Here is a 17,176-nt window from a genome sequence, read left to right as displayed (position 1 = left end):
ATCAGGAACAGTAAGGGACATGCTGCTGAAGTTACTTTTTGTTACTCAGAGATCTCCTTACACCACTTGGAGCAGGCAATATAATAGCAGGTGCATATAATGTGAAGTCTTGACATGCAGGCCACTGGAAATGCAATGCCATGACAGAGACTGCACAGTACATCCATAGAATATTATCATAAATGCAATGTAAACCTATACATATGAAAGGACAACAAAATCTGCTCTGACAATCTTAGAGGGACCAAAAAGGGTCAACATGGAACACCTTGCAAAACACAGTGATAGGCATTTCATGCACTGACAGATATCATAGATTGGACATAGATGTGAGAAGCTTCACGAGCTTGGCTCTCAGTCACAGTGGCACTATTTTTCCAAGTGAGAAGGACAGCAAGCACAGCTCTTCACAGAAGCTGAGCAGACGACATTACATGTAGTGCACCGTTAATAATAAAGACTGATTCTGTTCTTTTTTTTATTACATCGGATGAATTCAAGTTCTTCATTGTAATCATGGGGGCTTGAATTTTTTTTCTCTTTTTTAGTAAATATAAGTCATCATTGTTACATAATCCTATAATTCCAGAGTAGGGGGTTTATAGTTTACAGTGCATGTATAATGTATCAGAGCTCATAGATTAATCACTAGAAGTTAGTGATAGCTGAACGTGAGCAGGGAATCCTAACAGGTCCCCAAGAGAGTGTCTAAGGGGATACTTTGGCAGAAAACTGTGCTGACTTCCTGCAAAAGAGTGCAGTGTAGTTAATTCTAACCACATATTATGCCTAATTAACTCATTATGCAAATATGTACATAATAAGTCACTACTATCCAAGGGCCCCAAAATCCAACACCACATTCTGAAATGTCACATCCTAAACCTATAATACATAGTGAGAGAAAGGAAATAAAAGAGTCAGGAGAATGGAAAAAATACAACTGAACATCTCAAATAAAAGGCTTTACTGTTGGAAAGAACAACAGCAGGGGCCTTTCAAAACACAACCACTTACCTTTTTAAAGAAAGTAAACATGTAGTCTGTTCTGACTCTGCAACTCTGATGTTCTGTCTCTTTTTCCCACACCTACTCATCACCTTTCATTTCTCTCCACTACCCCTCTCTTTCAATGTTTTCATTATTTTTTCCCCTTTCTCTCTGGGCCAGCTGAAGTACCAAAGACCTTGAAAGAAGGATAACAGGTATGTTGACTGAAGACAGATCAGGGAGCTGCAGAAGGCAGAAGTGGGCAGCTAGCACAGAGAGTAGAATCAGACTGGGAATGGGTAAGTCTTATTTGGGGTTTTCACCAGGCAACAACTCATGAAAAAATAATAATAACAAAAGATGCTGAGTTTTGCTTCATTTGTCCTAGCAAGAAAAATGCTAGAGCTCTAAAAGATTTGATTGCAATAATGTTAGATAATCAGTTTAGTGAATAGACTGGAAAATCAAATCCAGCAAATACAGATTGTTTTCCTAAGCATACATACAAGCACATCCCCCACTCACCCTTGACAAAGAGACTCTCACCTTTTTTGCAAGAGCCTGGACTACCTGCTAGCAACATACAACCTTTCTGCTTCTCTTTTCTTCCTCTTTCTTTGTGCAATGAGAACCAGGGGAATCAGCTTAGGTGTGTCATGCCCACATACTCTCCAGTGGACAAGTAACTCTGCTGCTAGCTTTCTTCTTCTTCCACTGGATATGGTGAACGCTCCAAGTTCTTCAGCATGCAGGCCACACAACTTTGGCATTGCTCAGTAGGATGGTTTTCTGTGCAATAATTCCAGTTACCTTATATATTTTGCACCTAACTTCTCAAGCCTATTATTTATGTTGACTATCCTACTTACTCTGCAGTCTTACCAGAATAATGGAGATAATGTTTTATGTTTCCAATGAAGCTTGTCTGGCATCATATACCACCCAGACCACATTTTGAATTGTATTTCCATTGGAGATGATACGATCACACTTTTGACCTACTTATAGATACAGGCCCAAGTCTTATCTGCCAGATCCATCTGCGATTCCCGCTCCTGTTTCTCTGTATATTTATGTTCATGTGCTCCCTCTGCATTCCTCGGAGCACAATAAATCCTGCCCGCCAACCCCTTCGTCACCTCTGCCTCAAAAAGGATTGCTTCAAGGTCAAGCAGTTCCCTTGTAATGTTCAGTTTAACCTGATTTGTGGAGGCAAAGCTTTGAAATTTTTAAAATAAGACTAAGGCAAAGTAAAGCTTGCAAATGAAACTCTGACGGTAAGCTGGAGTATTTCCCTCTCCAAAGAGTTCGAGCAGAGGGCACTGTGCCATCTGAAGCCATAAGAGCCAGAATTGTGTTATTTATTGCTCTACACATAAGATATGCCTCAAGTAGAAAAGAAAACAAATGCAGACAACAGAAGCGATCAAACCTCCATCCATGTAAATCAGCAGGAGGATTGGAGGGACAAACTCTCCCAGTCTGTCCGCAAATTCACACCAGTGAACACAGGTGGAAGTCCAGGCAGACTTAGAATCCTTCACTGGAAAAGTTTAATGTACAAATGTAGGGTGAAAACCTTAAAAGTATAAAGATGCTAATAATAATTACAAGATATAAAAATATTCAATAATATTTTGCCAATATTTACCTTCATTTGGCTGCCATATAAGCTTTGTTCCACTGCTGAAGTGCTGGCAATTGTTTTGAGGCAGCATCAATGAAAATCCCTGACCAAATATTTATGTGAAGATTGAAGATGTGGACAGAAAACACAAATGCTAACATGCAGGTGCCCCTCACACGCTGACCTTGTGTACTCTCATTGGTAAGAGTGGGTGGTTTGGGCTTAAAATAAAAGTGTGGTAAACATGCTGAAGCAATGTAGCTGCTTTGTATCCCCTATCATAAGTAACTAATAATATGTGATGCTGTGGCATAGGTCAGTACAAGTTCAGAAGCATTGGAGATGTTAAAAAAATAGTGTATTATAAAAATTATTATGAAGTCTAAATATTCTTTCACCAGGTCCTCCCCATTCATGAAAAAAAGTCATGTTTTCTTGGGAAAAAAAAATGAAATAATACTTTTTATATTCTTTTATTTACAATCTTTTTGATCCTTTAGAGATTCACATTTTCAGCTTTCTTCTCTGCAATGAAAAACATTTTTATCATTTCAGTCAATCTATAAAACAAACATATTTCCAAAGATCATGAGAAAGAGCATAAGAGCAGATCAGGACTAAGCTGAAAAGACCCCTCAGAAAAGTTGTGTTTCCAGCAAGTTCCATTTAACATTAGCTAAATGGATTAAAGATTGTCAGTCAGCTGAAGATCTAGGAACAGATGCTCATACTGTATATATATTTTTTTTATTTTAATGAATAGTTCCAGTGATAAATAACAGATTTCCCTATTTATAGAAAACTGGTGCTACAGGAATATCAGATTGTGCTATTACACCCCCACACGCATACCAGCTTTCTATATGGAAATTTGATAATTACAAGAATTGTTGCTTTTAGAGATTTGGAAACAACAAAAAGAAATGGATTTCTGTTGTTGGTAAAAAGCAAAAAAAAAAAAAAAAAAGAAAAAGAAGAAGAAAAAAAAACCTACCTATCTACTTGATATTTTTTAATTAATCTGGAACGTGAGGATATTTGTTTAACCAGAGGCAGAATTAAAAGATTAAGGAGAGATCGTGGGAAAAAAAAAAAGAAAAAAGAAAAAAAACACACTTGAAGGCTGCACTATTTTTTTTTTTTTTTTCCTTTGGTGCTTTTAATTTCTATTTTCTAAGGAAAAGAAAAAAAAGCACCAGAAAGTTTTCAGGGGTGAAAAAGACATCAACTAAATATCTTCGCAATTTTCAGATTTTCAGGTTTGTTGGCCTTCCTCACGTAGTTCACAAAATGCGCCATGGTATTTACCAACACGATAAAAAAGCACCTGAAAACTCACAGCTCGCTGTGTTAGGAAAGCTGCCCCAAAGAACTGGTATTGAAATATCATGTAAAATTCATGCGCTAAGAAAAATTCCATTCAGACTGGGTCACAGAGCCTCATGCTGTATTTGTAAAATTCTCAAACATGATATGAGAGCATTATTGCCTTCAGGCTTGTTATTTCATCCCCTGGACACACACAGAAGCATATCATCCTTTCATAGGATTGATCAGCAAATATCCTCCAGAGCAGTTAGATAAGAAGGCATTCCCTTCTGCTGGCTGTAGGTTTTTGCTGTGTTGCATTTATTACTGTGGTGTGAAAATCTCCCGCTGAGTGCAATAACTTTAAACACGTCTTTGGGTTTTTTGTTGTTGTTAGGCACTTTGCCAGGTGGTGTGGTGTGTTATTTACCTTGGAAAAGAATTGTTGCAGCATAATTTATTTTGGTCTGGGCTGAAATTAGCTATGGAAGAAGTTCTGAGACCCGCTTTCTCATTAACAGCAGGTCTTCCATCTGCTTGATTAGGAGTGCAAATATTTGGAAATCTGAAATCCTGAAGCGATGTCTCAGATAACACTTCTTTGTTGCGAGATCTGAAAAGTGATCGCTGATAATTGTTGATTGTGCTCTGTGTGACTGTAATTATGGGACATTGATCTGATGTTCAGACACCACTGCCATGAGCTTAATAGAAGAATCTAAGGAGACCAGATACAATTAGACCGATAATTGCTGAGAAGAGCTACTTTAAAGGGGCAGAAGGAAATCACAAATTCACAAACAAATGTGAATGACTGAAAGGAAGGGGAAAAAAAGCTGAATATTTTATCCAGCAAAGTCTATTCAGCCGTTTAAGTCGCTGATCAAATAACAAATGCTTGCCTTATTTTGCGATCAAAACCCTAACTATACAACTGTAATTCCTTGCCTGCCTGTAAAAACAAAGAGAACTCGGCAAACCTGCTCTGAACCAAGCAGGTGAATCACCAAGCTCTCAGTCTGGGCAGCCGTCCAAGAGCCGAAAGGATTGTCCCTAATACCAAGGGACGCTCTGATCTGCGGGCAAGGAGGTGAGAAAGCAAGAGGCGAATGTGAGAAGGGAGAGCTCATTTCCACAGGAATGTCTGCTTGGCAGTGGATAAAGTATTTTCACATTAGTATTTAGCACACCAGCCACACAGCTGTAAAAGAGTAGAAATCTGAGAAGGAGGTGAGATAAAAGGGGAATATTGCTTCTTAAGTGGGCTGTGAACTTTCTTGCTCTAATTGATCTCTTACCATCCTACGCAAAGGAAAGCAACTGGCACGTTCTGCAGACAGATCGTTAATAGCGTGTATGCGGGAGAAGCTTTCTACCCCTCGCTGCAATTGCTGAAAATTGGATTCGCCCCCGGGCCGGCATGGGCACAACTGTTCTTGTTGTAAAGGGAAGGGGACTCAGACGCCAATGGCACAGTGACAAAATAGCCACCTGGCACGTGGGCTAGCCACATGGCTGAAGCCTCTGCCAACAGCCTCTTCTCCTTGTACTGCACCAGAAGGGAAGGAACGACTTCAGCTCAGTTGACAGGGAGGGAAAACTTTTTATTCAAATGCTTTCTCCACGATCATCGAGCCAGCATGTTCCTTAACTTCTACATCTAGCTCAATCCAGCTTCTGGTCCCCAAGGTCTCAGAAAACTTCTCCCCAAATTTATTTGTGATAAGAGTGAATAAAGGGGAGGCTGAGGAAGAGCAGAGCAATTGGGGGTGGGGCGGCTGTGCCTGGGAAGGCAAGCCGTTGGGAAAGGACAGGCTGGGGAAAGTTGGGGTTACATTTCTTGCAGAACAGATGAAATGGCTGGAAAAATAAACAAGCTTTAAGGTAGGAGGCTTTTGGGGTCAATCTCTTGAAATGTTAAAAGAGGCTTTTTTTTCTTCCTCGGTTGGCAAAACATTAAGAAACAACATGGTCAGGAATTTGGATATGGTGCCAAAAATGCTTATTTAGCTCCTTTCTGGTAAGCTGCCCCATTGGAGAAGGACCCAAACCTGTGTAGCGCATGATGGAGGCAGACCAGATCCAAGGAAGGAGGCATCCCTCCAGCAGCTCAGCAGAGCACGCTCAGTGGAACCTTTTAGTCAAATGAAAAGCATGCCAACTTTCTACAGTTTGAATTCACAAACAACTTAAAAGAATTGTTCAGTAAATAATTTCACATAACAAGCAAATTTGAGAAAACAGCAATCTGTTTTAGAATAATTTGTGAAGAGATAAGAGGAAAAGTTTGTTGAATAAATTATCCATTATAAATTATTCTCCCACCTGCACTTCCAACTATCTTGCTTCAGTTTCTGCTGTTACTTTCTCCCTGTTCCAAAGTACAAGGAATATTCAACTTTCATGTGCTCAGCAGTAGGCTGAACATAAAACTGTATAAATAATACAAACTCAGCTCACATTTTGCTCAGTGGCTTTTTACTTTTTCTTCCAATGTTTTTCTACTTCATGTCTTTTTTCTTGTCAGGTTGAAATTCATGACCTCTGTCTCAGCATATATGCCGCATGGCAAGGAAAAGAATGATAACAAAGAGGAAAAATTAAAGATACTCCAACACTGACATTAGGCAGCACTTTTCACTTTTTTTAAGTGAATTTTAAGTGGATTTTAAGTGATTTACAAAGGAAGATGTGTTTTTCATTGTATCCAGTTTCACAGGCAAAGAATCTAAGGCGCTGTATGTATGTTTGTATATATACAACAAAATCTTCTACTCACTTCAAAAGAATCACAGAATCACAGAATCATTAAGGTTGAAAAAGAGCTCCAAGATCACCCAGTCCAACCACTAGTCCACCCCCTCCATGCCTACTGACCACGTATCTCAGTTCCACATCCACATGGTTCTTGAACACCTCCAGAGGTGGTGACTCTACCACCTCCCTGGGCAGCCTGTGCCAATGCACTGCCACTTTTTCTGAGAAAATTTTTTTCCTAAGATCCAACTCAAACATCCCCTGGCACAAATTGAGGCCATTACTTCTCGTCATGTCAAAAAGGAACCAAGTTTTGCTCAAGCAGCCAGTGTGAGCGAAGGCAGAACTGTCATGCCACAGAATTCTGGGCAGAGTAGCCAGGCTTGCTCTGCGCTGGAAGCACAAGAGCCACGTTAACCTGCTACTAAACCTGCGCTCATTAGAAGCATTGCAATTAGCTTGACACAGCAGCAGACACCATCATAGCTATATTGTTTCCAGGACCCAATTAGCATCTCTGCAAGAGGCAGCACTAGATGATGTAGACAATGCAGCCTGTTCTGAGACGGACAGATACTGCCTGCTGAGATCCATGGCCAGGTGTGCCCAAGATAGGCCACATCAATCCTAAACCTTCCAGCATTTGCTCTTGCATTAGAGTCCCTGGATTATGACATTTTCCCTGCCCCAAAGGCAGGATACAGCAGATACATGAGCACTTTCCTTTGAACTCAAACAACAATCATATTCTCTACAAATATACCCACAAGGCAATGTGCTTGCTGCAGACTGGTTTACACTCTTCACTTCAGTCCCTTAATTTATCCCAAGTGTACCTTAGGAATCTGCAGTGATACAGAGGCATGTCAACTGAAGCCAGAACAGATATTCAGTCTGAAGAAGAGAAGGCTCAGGGGAGACCTTATCACTCTCTAGCTCTCCACAATCCCCTGAAAAGAGGATGTGGGGAGGTGAAGTTGGCCTCTTCTCTCAGGTAACAGTGATAGGAAGAGGTGATGGCCTTAAGTTGCTCCAGGGGAGGTTCAGGTTGGATATTAGGAAACATTTCTTCTTCGAAAGACTGGTAATGCATTGGAACAGGCTGCCCAAGGAGGTGGTAGAGTCACTGTCCTTGGAGGTGTTCAAGAAACATGTAGATATGGCACTTAGGGATATGGCTTAGTTGCACGATGGGGATGGGTTGGTGGTTGGGCTGGATGATCTATGAGGACTTTTCCAACCTTAATGATTCTATGATTCTACATAAAATCCCTTTCTCCTGCCACCTTTTCATTATGCAATGAAATAATGGGTTTCTAGGTGAGCCTGAGAGAAAGGATTCTGCAAGGTGTACCTGGGTGAGTAATACCAATCAGCTGTCTCATTAGAAGTGTCTCTGTTGCACCTACACTAGCTGAAAATCCAAGTTTGGGGTGAAATCATGGGAGTTGGTTGAAGTATCATCCAGAGAAGGGTTTGGGTCTTTGTTGTTGTAGATTACCTGCTTTTCTCTCTTGCCTTCTGTGTGGGGTCCCTGTAAAAACAGTTCTCATGAACTATATTAGTGGGAGCTTTCATAAGAACACACTGCAGTCACTCTGACCTCTTAGGTAGTTGTATTAAAATTGTGTGGAAACAGTGATTCACCAGCTTTCAAATCTGTAAAGCTGGCTTTTGTTTCAGGGCAGACACTCCATGCAGATCCCAGGGACCTCACTGTAGCCACTTTTTAGAAGTGAAATTGACCAGGGCAGTCATGGAATCTTATTTTCTGTGTTTCTCTTGTTGTTTTGGATAGTTTGACTTCCATTTTTTCCCCACTTGATATGCAGACAAATATGTGAATTGGCTTTTGATTCTCCAAGCTACTGATCTCTGGAACAAACCAGAACGGGTTGGCAAGAACAACCCAGAACACACTGGACAGGTCTGGTTCTGTTGTATCCCAGTGGACAATGGGAATTTCGGCATCAGTTTTCCCCACGATCTGTTTTCTTCAGTTCGGAAGTACCATTGCCCCTTCCTATCTGTGTAGTGTAGTCCAATGCAAGACCAGCTGCTGAACTGCCTGGGAGTTGCAGATTTTCCCCACCTCTCTTCATTAACTCTACATTTGGACCTCCAAGGCAGACTTGTGATCTGGATGGCTGTTGTCAAAGTACCTACATATGTAATCTTTAAATGCAAATACAAATACAGAATCTTAGATATCTTTTCTTGGAATTGAATTGAAGCTAGCAGTTAAAAGAGAGTTCAGGGATCAGTAGGTGTTCCAGCCTTGCCATTGCTCATATTCAATCACTGAAATCAGTGGGGAAATGCACACATGGAGCTAGCTAGACACATCTGCGAGTGTTGGCTGGATCCAGCCACTCTAGGGCCGAGATATCATCTCAATTTTCTCATAGTGAGTGTGGAATCTTACATTCCACTTCTGAGAGAGCAGCAAAAGAGAAAGAAATTTTCAAGTAATGAGATTTAAAATGCCCTTCTCTCTCATTTTCAGTCTAAAAATTACAAGTGAACTTGCAGCAACATTGTTTTGTCAATTTGGCTTCTTAACGTGTGTTTTTACTATTTACAAAAGCCTTTTCAGTTCACCTTTTAGAAATCTTCTCTTGATTCCATTTCCTTTTCTAATTACAAATCCATTTCCTTAGTAAGCCCTTGAAAAAGCTTCCCCTATGCCTCTAATCATCTCTCCAGTTATAATCTTCAAAACTGTGTTCCATCCAGTTTTCAATTTGGCAATGCCCAAAGACAGATCTCCATGTGGTTAACAACCTTTTATTTGCTGCCAGTTAGGGCTGAAGTTTTGCTTCTTCTCTTTTTGGGCTTTACTGATTTCCTTGTTGCTATTTAATACATCCTTCTTCAGTATACTTTCACTATGCAGGTGTTCACTTCATCTTGGACTCTTGGATTTTCTTTATTTTTCTTTATTTTTTTCTTTCTTTTTCTTTTTTTAAACTTGGTGAAGTGTTATCCATTGCAGAGTTCTATAATCCAGCCATTTCTCTCCATTTCCTTCATATTTTTTCAAGGCCTAATATGAGATGAAAAGAAAATTTTATTTTGACCTTGATCTATGTGAAAGAAAATAGTTTTCAAGACTAAAATTCCCTATGAAAATTAGGATAACAGCATTGAAGTTAACTAAACCATGCTGATTTAGATAGTCACAGTCTTCTGGTCCCTGTTAGTGTCAAATGGATACACTGCTGCAGTTAAAGGGAAAGTTCCTGTCCAGTCACCTCAGTTTGTGCTGGGCCTATTATTATGCCACTGTTCCTATTGGTAGACCTTTCTTCAAATACAAGAGCAGAACCAGAAGGCTGAGGCAGATCCCTGCATTCCCCATGGCAGCATGTACCTTCCAGGTAGGTGTGACGCACTGGCATTGTGACAAGCAAGTCCTTACCTAGAGCTTGTCTGGAGCTTTAGGAAGAAATGCTGGACCATAATGGAACTAGGGAGGGGCAGAACTTTTTCCAAATACCTAGGAGCAGAATTTCTTCCTTTCTTCTAAATCACTAAATTGTAATTTAAGTAATGATTCTTTGCCCAGCCAGTTTCCAAGCACAGGGAGCATAAGCAAGTTATGTCAGATTCAGGGAAATAAAAAAAATGAAATGACAAACAGAAAATTAATTGTTTTCTTTTTCTGATCACTTGGAAGAAAAAGTAAAAGTATTTTTTACACTTATTTTCCCTGGAAAGGCAGGCACTGCCATGCCAGCTTTCTAAGAGCCACTCAAAGAATCCAGAGCTGAGTGCAGCTCTTCCCTAAATGCCTCTAACATCTGTAGAGAAGTTTAGCTCTCTGGCTGCCAGCCATGAAGGAATGGCTCTGTCCAAAGCTGTTCTGTGGCACTGCTGAGGTCCAGCAATCCAAATGCTCTTGCTGCTGTCACGTAATGCTCATGCCTATACAGGTGCCTAAAGCCCCATTGGCAATTTCTGAACAGTCTTGTCCCAGGGGAGAAAAGGCATTATCACATATTTGGTATTTTATATGTATAGATATGTTTGGTAACTATAGAACTGTGTGATCAAGTAAGCGACTGAAGTAGAGGGCAAATTCATAGCAATTTTCTCTCCTTGAGTATCTTCTCATGGGAGAGTACTTTTCAAGAGGCTGTGTTCATTTTCCTGCAACCGTGCAGAACAAAGGAAACCAGAATGATCTTTACAGTACCTCCACCTCCTTCACAGCATTAGTTGGCATGCAAAGTGCTGCACTGTGGACAAGAGAAAGACACAATGACTCCAACAGACAGCTCCTGATTTTCTTCTTCAAAATTACCCTTTAGAATCTGTAAGATACATTTCAGTGGGCAGGAGGTTGCTAAATGCAGCCTTCTGAGATATTTTTTCAACAGTAAGGGTACAGGTGTTCTTCTGCTCTTTTCCGTCAGTGAATTATGCTTTTTGAATTTTCACAAGTTGGCTGAAATATTTCATTTTTGAACTGTAGGTGTAAGATATAATGTTTGTGTGCCACATCCAAAAGGAAAGAGATGACTTTTTCCTGACTGGAGATGTATGCTGCCCTGTTATCGTGGCAGTATATCCCTTTATATCCTACTTGGGCACACAGATTACCCATTTTAACACTGCAAATTTTACAGTGAGAATCGCTTTTCAGTGATCCCAGTATTGGAGTGAGAAATATGAGCATTTTTGTGTGTGAGGAATAGAAGTGTCCACTCCCATCTTCTGGAAAAATGTATGCAAAGTATTTATGATAAGGAGATCCACTTCAGTCAATGGAAGAAACTGAGAAGTCTGACAGAAAGAAGTGGAAATTAAGCCATATCTTGCAATAAAACAGACCTAAAACTTGCCCTGAAATTTGCATTTTTGGGGATTTGTCTACGTTGTTTTTAATCATTATCAGTAAATATCACCTTGAATGTCGTGCTTCCATTTAATTCTACAAAATTCAAAATAGAATAGCAAATTAAGGAAAAAAAATAAGTACACATACACATACATGTATGTATAAATGAATATATATACATACACGCATGCTCTAAATTCCTCATACAGAAGGTTCCATGCAAACAGCCTGGAAGTTCTGTGGAATTGCTGAATATATCACTGCTGTATCGTCTCCATATGAAAAGTTCACTGAAATCCTACAAGTGTCTCATAATAACTTCACTTATTTTTCCTTTCTCTGATCAGAAATTAAAAATAACCACAAGGCATATAAAAAATAAAAAAAAAAGTGTGCAATACCTATGTGACAAGCTGTGACCATTCTTATTTGCCATAATTTATATAAAAAGCAATATTACTAAAAAATTCTTCTCTTTTTTGGTAGCTCTGATATAGAGTGCTTTTTTATATTATCAATCAGGAGCAAGTCAGGAAGGTGCCTCCTCTGTCTTCTTACATCTCTGTAAATCAGAAGCCATTCCTCTCAAATTGGGAGGTTACAACTTGCCTGACGAAAGAGCAAAACCCATAAATTTGAAGGAAAACACCAACGACTGCACACACTTTATGGCTAAAAGAGTCTTTTGAAGACACAGAAAATTCTTTGCTTTCTCCCACCCACAAAATGCAGACAGTTTCTGGGTTTATTTTCCCCCATTATTTTACCTAAGCTGTCATTTCTGTTAACTGTTCATTGCGAAAGTTAAGCTGTCTCTAGAGATCCACCCAGACTGCTGCCTTCTACAAGTTTCCCAGAGATAAAAAGAAAGCTATGGCACAGATTACTAATGTCTTCCCACCACACAACAGTCTCTGCAAAGCACAAAGGGCCACTGGAGTTCCTTTTTGTTATGTCCTTGCCATTTCTCAAGGACCTGGAGCTTAGCTTCTCTGGATTTCAGCTCAGCACAGGTTGACATATAAGTCCCCAATATTTCCCTCAAAATTTCCCTCAGAACTGCACTTTCTTGAAGTCTACTTTAATCTCTTTGTTCCGTCCCCTCCTTCTTCTCTCAGAATGCCAATCCATTTGTTCAAGTCTGTTTGCTCCAGATTTCCTGTTTTCAAGTCAGCTGAAGTCCCAAGAAGTTCTTTACTTTCTGCCACCAAGATCATTGTCATTTGGACACCATTATGCCTGGTGAAATACTGAAATAGACATTACAGGTGTTGGTTCTTCCTCCTATTAGAAACCTCATTGCATATCAACATACATTATTGTGTCTGCACAGTGTGTGCACATCCACCTGGGTCAGAACTTTCCAAGTGATGAATCTTTTCAAACAGTACTCAAATGAGTTTGTCTCTGCCTCTTTCTCTTTCAAACTCCCAGGAAGACAACAACTGCTACTCCCTTTCAGTTGATGCTTTCTGGTTTGTGGGTTCCTTGGAAGCCACACCTTTCTACCCATTTTTGAAGTTTGGCATCTGTGTTTTATCTCCTTGGGATGATCCAATGGCTCCTCTTGTTCAGCAAATCTATGCTGTCTCAGTAATAACCTCATTAGAGAGAGAGGAAAAACTCATCATGACAGCTGTCTTTTGGGCCATTTACATATTTTGCTATTATGTGCAGCCTAGTTTTCCTGGATTGCAAAGATTTCATTCCTGTAATTTGTTAATACAACACATTCTCTATTTAATTCTTTTTCACAGCAGTTAGACATCCCTCACTTTAACGTCACTAACTACACTTAGACAGCAGCAATCTAAGTTTGCTGCTGAACATTTTTTAGCATTCAGAGCGCTGCTCTGTAATTAAACAATTCCAAAATGGGATATTAGTGGAAATCACCAGATTGTTTAAGTGATAGTCCCACAAGGCTGTGGATATCCCTAAGAAATGTGTTTAAAATTATTTTTAAGAAATATTTCAGTGCCTAGTAATTAAATTTTGGTTCTTTGCCTGTCATAAACATGGTTTGTGTACTATGGCAGACAAATATTATCTTTATATGTGAGATCACACATTCAACAGTTGATTCCTGCAGCAATGTTATTTCTGGATACCACAGAATCACAGAATCACAGAATGGCCAGGGTTGGAAGGAATCTCAAGGGTCATGAATCTGTTTTGTTTTTTTTTTCCCAACATTTCTGAAATTAACTTTTTGCTTTGGCTATTTTGTCTGCACTGCATTTGCAAATAGAGTTTAATATATTTTCCATCTTCTTCATGTACAGATATCATGCGTGCATTCTGCTTTCAAGCATCTGATTCAAAGCTTTGGGAATTAGCTGAGAATGCTCAGAAAATATACACCCTATATTCTATAAAAGCACTTTTTCAGTACAGTTTCAGTAAGCTCTGTCCAGTTACTCAGACACATAGCTTGTTTCACCTTCTGCAATGTTTTATCTAGTATTTTAGCTTTCTGAAGTGAGAAGTCTAAACAATTATATCCTGTCTGAGAAGATAAACAGTTCTTAATTTCTGCATGCACATCAGACTCCGTATCTGTACTGCCTCGGTTCCATTGAAAACTCTGGACAGAATGTCTGCTCTGTGTCTTTTCCAGATTTGTATTTGAGCTGTAAATCACACCAGACCTTACAATCTAGGAGATCTCCCTGCAAAACTCTATTTAGCAATTGCCACCAATGGCTTGAGGTTCCTGCTTGCACTGGTCTTCCATTCTTTTTTTGCATGCATACACTGAAGACAGGGCATCCAACTCTTTTTCTGCATGCTGACATGCTGTTTCAATGAGGTATCCAGAAGCATATGTCATGGGTCTCCAGTGATCACCATTCCTTGTTAAAACTGTTGCCCCAAGGCCTTGCTTAGAAGCATCAACTGCCAGCTTTGTTTTGTGCTTATTATCATACACTCTGAGGACAGGTTCCTTCTTTATCAACTATTTGAGATTCAGAAAGTCCCTGTTGTGATTACCAGTCCATGCCCATCATGCATTTTTATACACTAAAGACCTTCAGATAGCAGTTTAAATGGTTTAGAAGTGTTTGAACATAAACTCGCCAACAAAGCATGCCACTTCTCTAAGTTTCTGTGTGCCTTCTTTATGTATGTATGGGGATGCATTAGTAACCAGACTTGTTTGCATCCTCTGCTTTTTTTCTTTTTCCGAGATTTGTTATTTCTGTAACCTTGAACTCATATTCTTGTCTTTTGCATTTCCACCCCTTGATTTGTGTCCCTCCTAAGAACTTACCGAATCTCTCAATGCAACATTTTTTCTATTATTTTATCCTCATCTTCTCTTCATAGTTTTCTGTCACTTATTGTATATTTGTGGAAAATACTTCAGATAAAAAATACACTTTCCAAATCATGTGGTAAACTGAAGCATTCTAAACAGTGCATTAGAATTGCACAGATGTGATCCCTTTCTTCTTAGAAAACACTGTCAGAACACAGTTCAGGCATCCAAGGGTCCCAGAAATCATTCCCTGGCCAGGGATTTTTTTCCCCATTTTACATGCTTTGCTAGCTGCTCAGACTGCCAGCCACAGGAAAGTACTCATCTTCGTCTTTTGTAATTATTATGGAATAAGCCAATTTTGGAAGCTCTCTGGTAGTTTCCATTGTGTCTAACTTAGCCAAAATAACTCTTCCAAGTTTTCATTTTAGCTCCAGAGAGAGATTTCTAGGAACATCTATGATGGGACAACTGTTTCAGTCATTCTTACTTTATGCTTTTGTTGGCTTTCTCTACCATTAAAAACATCTGGAAAACTCTCCAAGATTACAAACTGCTGTCCTTCCAACAGTCAGTAGAACTGAGTTGTTTGCAGCACTCAAGCAGGTACTCCATTTGTGACAGCACTTATAAAGGGTATCTGCTAAAGCTGTAGTTTACGTCAAGTCCACAGTGAAAAGGAACTGCTTAGCATTTAGTTTATGAGGTTTTGGTCTCCCTAATTTAAAAGTAGTAAGAAGTCAATTACTGATCAAGATGATTATCCCACATAAGGAGCTGGCTCTCTCTTGTACAAATCATTGAAAGTGATTATTTCTCATTTTCATTCTCATTATTTAGGCATAGGTTATCCTTTACAAAAATACTCTGTTCTAAAGAAATGCTCTGTTTTACACAAGAAAAAAAACAAACAAACAAACAAAAAAAAAAACCCAACAGCATATACAATCAAGTTTTCTTTCACATCATTCCTTTTTATTTGTATGTCTTCTCGCAAGGTCACATCATCAGAATTTTATTGAGTATTTTTCTGTGTATTTTTCATTTTTCTCCACATCTGCTCTTACCTAGGGACTCATGGTTTGCAAAAACATTTTGTTCATTTTCATATTCTGAAGTGTAGTGGTGTTCTTTTTAGCTTTTAGGTAAAATACGAAAAATTTGTCTATCTTCATATTTAGAGCTTCTAGTTTGAGGCCTCTAATTACTGACTGCAGTCTTGTCTCAAAACAAAGATAAGGCAGGCCTCCAAAACACAATTTCCAGCTCAATCTCAGCTGCTGTGAATACTTCAGAAGTATCACTCTTTCTACATACAGCTGATCTCCCAGAAGTCTTGTGCTTCTTGGGATCAATCTTCTTCAGCTGGTTCCTATTCCTAGATCAACCATGCATCATTAAAGAAATCTCAGCACTCTCAGTTTGCTGTCTTAAACACATGGAAACCATTTGCCTTTGCACCTTTCTCTTCTGCTGCCATCACCACAGATATGTCTTTGGGCTGCTATTTGTGTGTTGTGCTTATGAGAGCTTATGCTGTTTCAGAGCTCTTACATCCATCTTAACCTATTGATACCTGGTCTCCTTTTCCTTCTCCCCCTTCTTTTCAGTTTCTTTCTCTTCACATCTCTCGTGCCAAATTTTAATCTGAGATGGTAAATAGCAAGGACTTACAAAGCTCTTAGTATGGTAGGCAAGCAAACACTATATGTAAGGACTTGACAAGGAAGAAAAGCTAGCTCTGTATCTTTCTTTGGCTTCTAAACTAACAACAAATGTGACATTTCATCCTGACATGCAGAAGCAGCTTCAGGGTTTGCTTTTTTAACAAAATAGTTGCCTAGAAATTATTTTATACTACCCTGAATTTCTGAGAAGACACAGCTATTTGTAGTAATTTTTATCTTCTGCTTCTTCATTTGCATGTGAGTGTTGTCCCATTAGTGAATACAGGGGAGGCAGTGTTTCTGGAGATGAAGAGGCAGAGTTTTGCTAGTTTATTTCAAGCCCACGATATTCACATGCATAATAGCCTGAGGAAAATTAATTTTAAGATTGAAATAGATCATGAGGTTTGTAATTGTAATATAACTCCAGAACTATTTGTTGATTTAAGGAGCAACTCTATTAATAATTGAATGAATTGTGCTCTTTTTCAGGGTTACAACCTTTTTTTGATTGCTCCTCTATAGAGAAACATAACCTTATTGATTTGGAATTTGTAAAACACGTCTGTAACTGTACTATGACTCATGAGGGACCATGAAATCACTCTATGACCTTCCAAGCCTCTTGCAAGTTCAAGGAACAATCATTTCTAGTAGCCAGTATTTCAAAATAGGGTAAGAATTTTAAAGTACTAACGTGCAACATCTGGAATGAAAGGCTG

The sequence above is a fragment of the Centrocercus urophasianus genome, unplaced genomic scaffold (genome assembly GCF_019232065.1).
Source record: "Centrocercus urophasianus isolate 14NV4802_14NV808 unplaced genomic scaffold, USGS_Curo_1.0 seq_10, whole genome shotgun sequence".
In the NCBI taxonomy this organism is placed as follows: domain Eukaryota; kingdom Metazoa; phylum Chordata; class Aves; order Galliformes; family Phasianidae; genus Centrocercus; species Centrocercus urophasianus.
The sequence above is the reverse complement of the archived record's forward strand: the minus strand, read 5'-3'. Positions refer to the sequence as shown.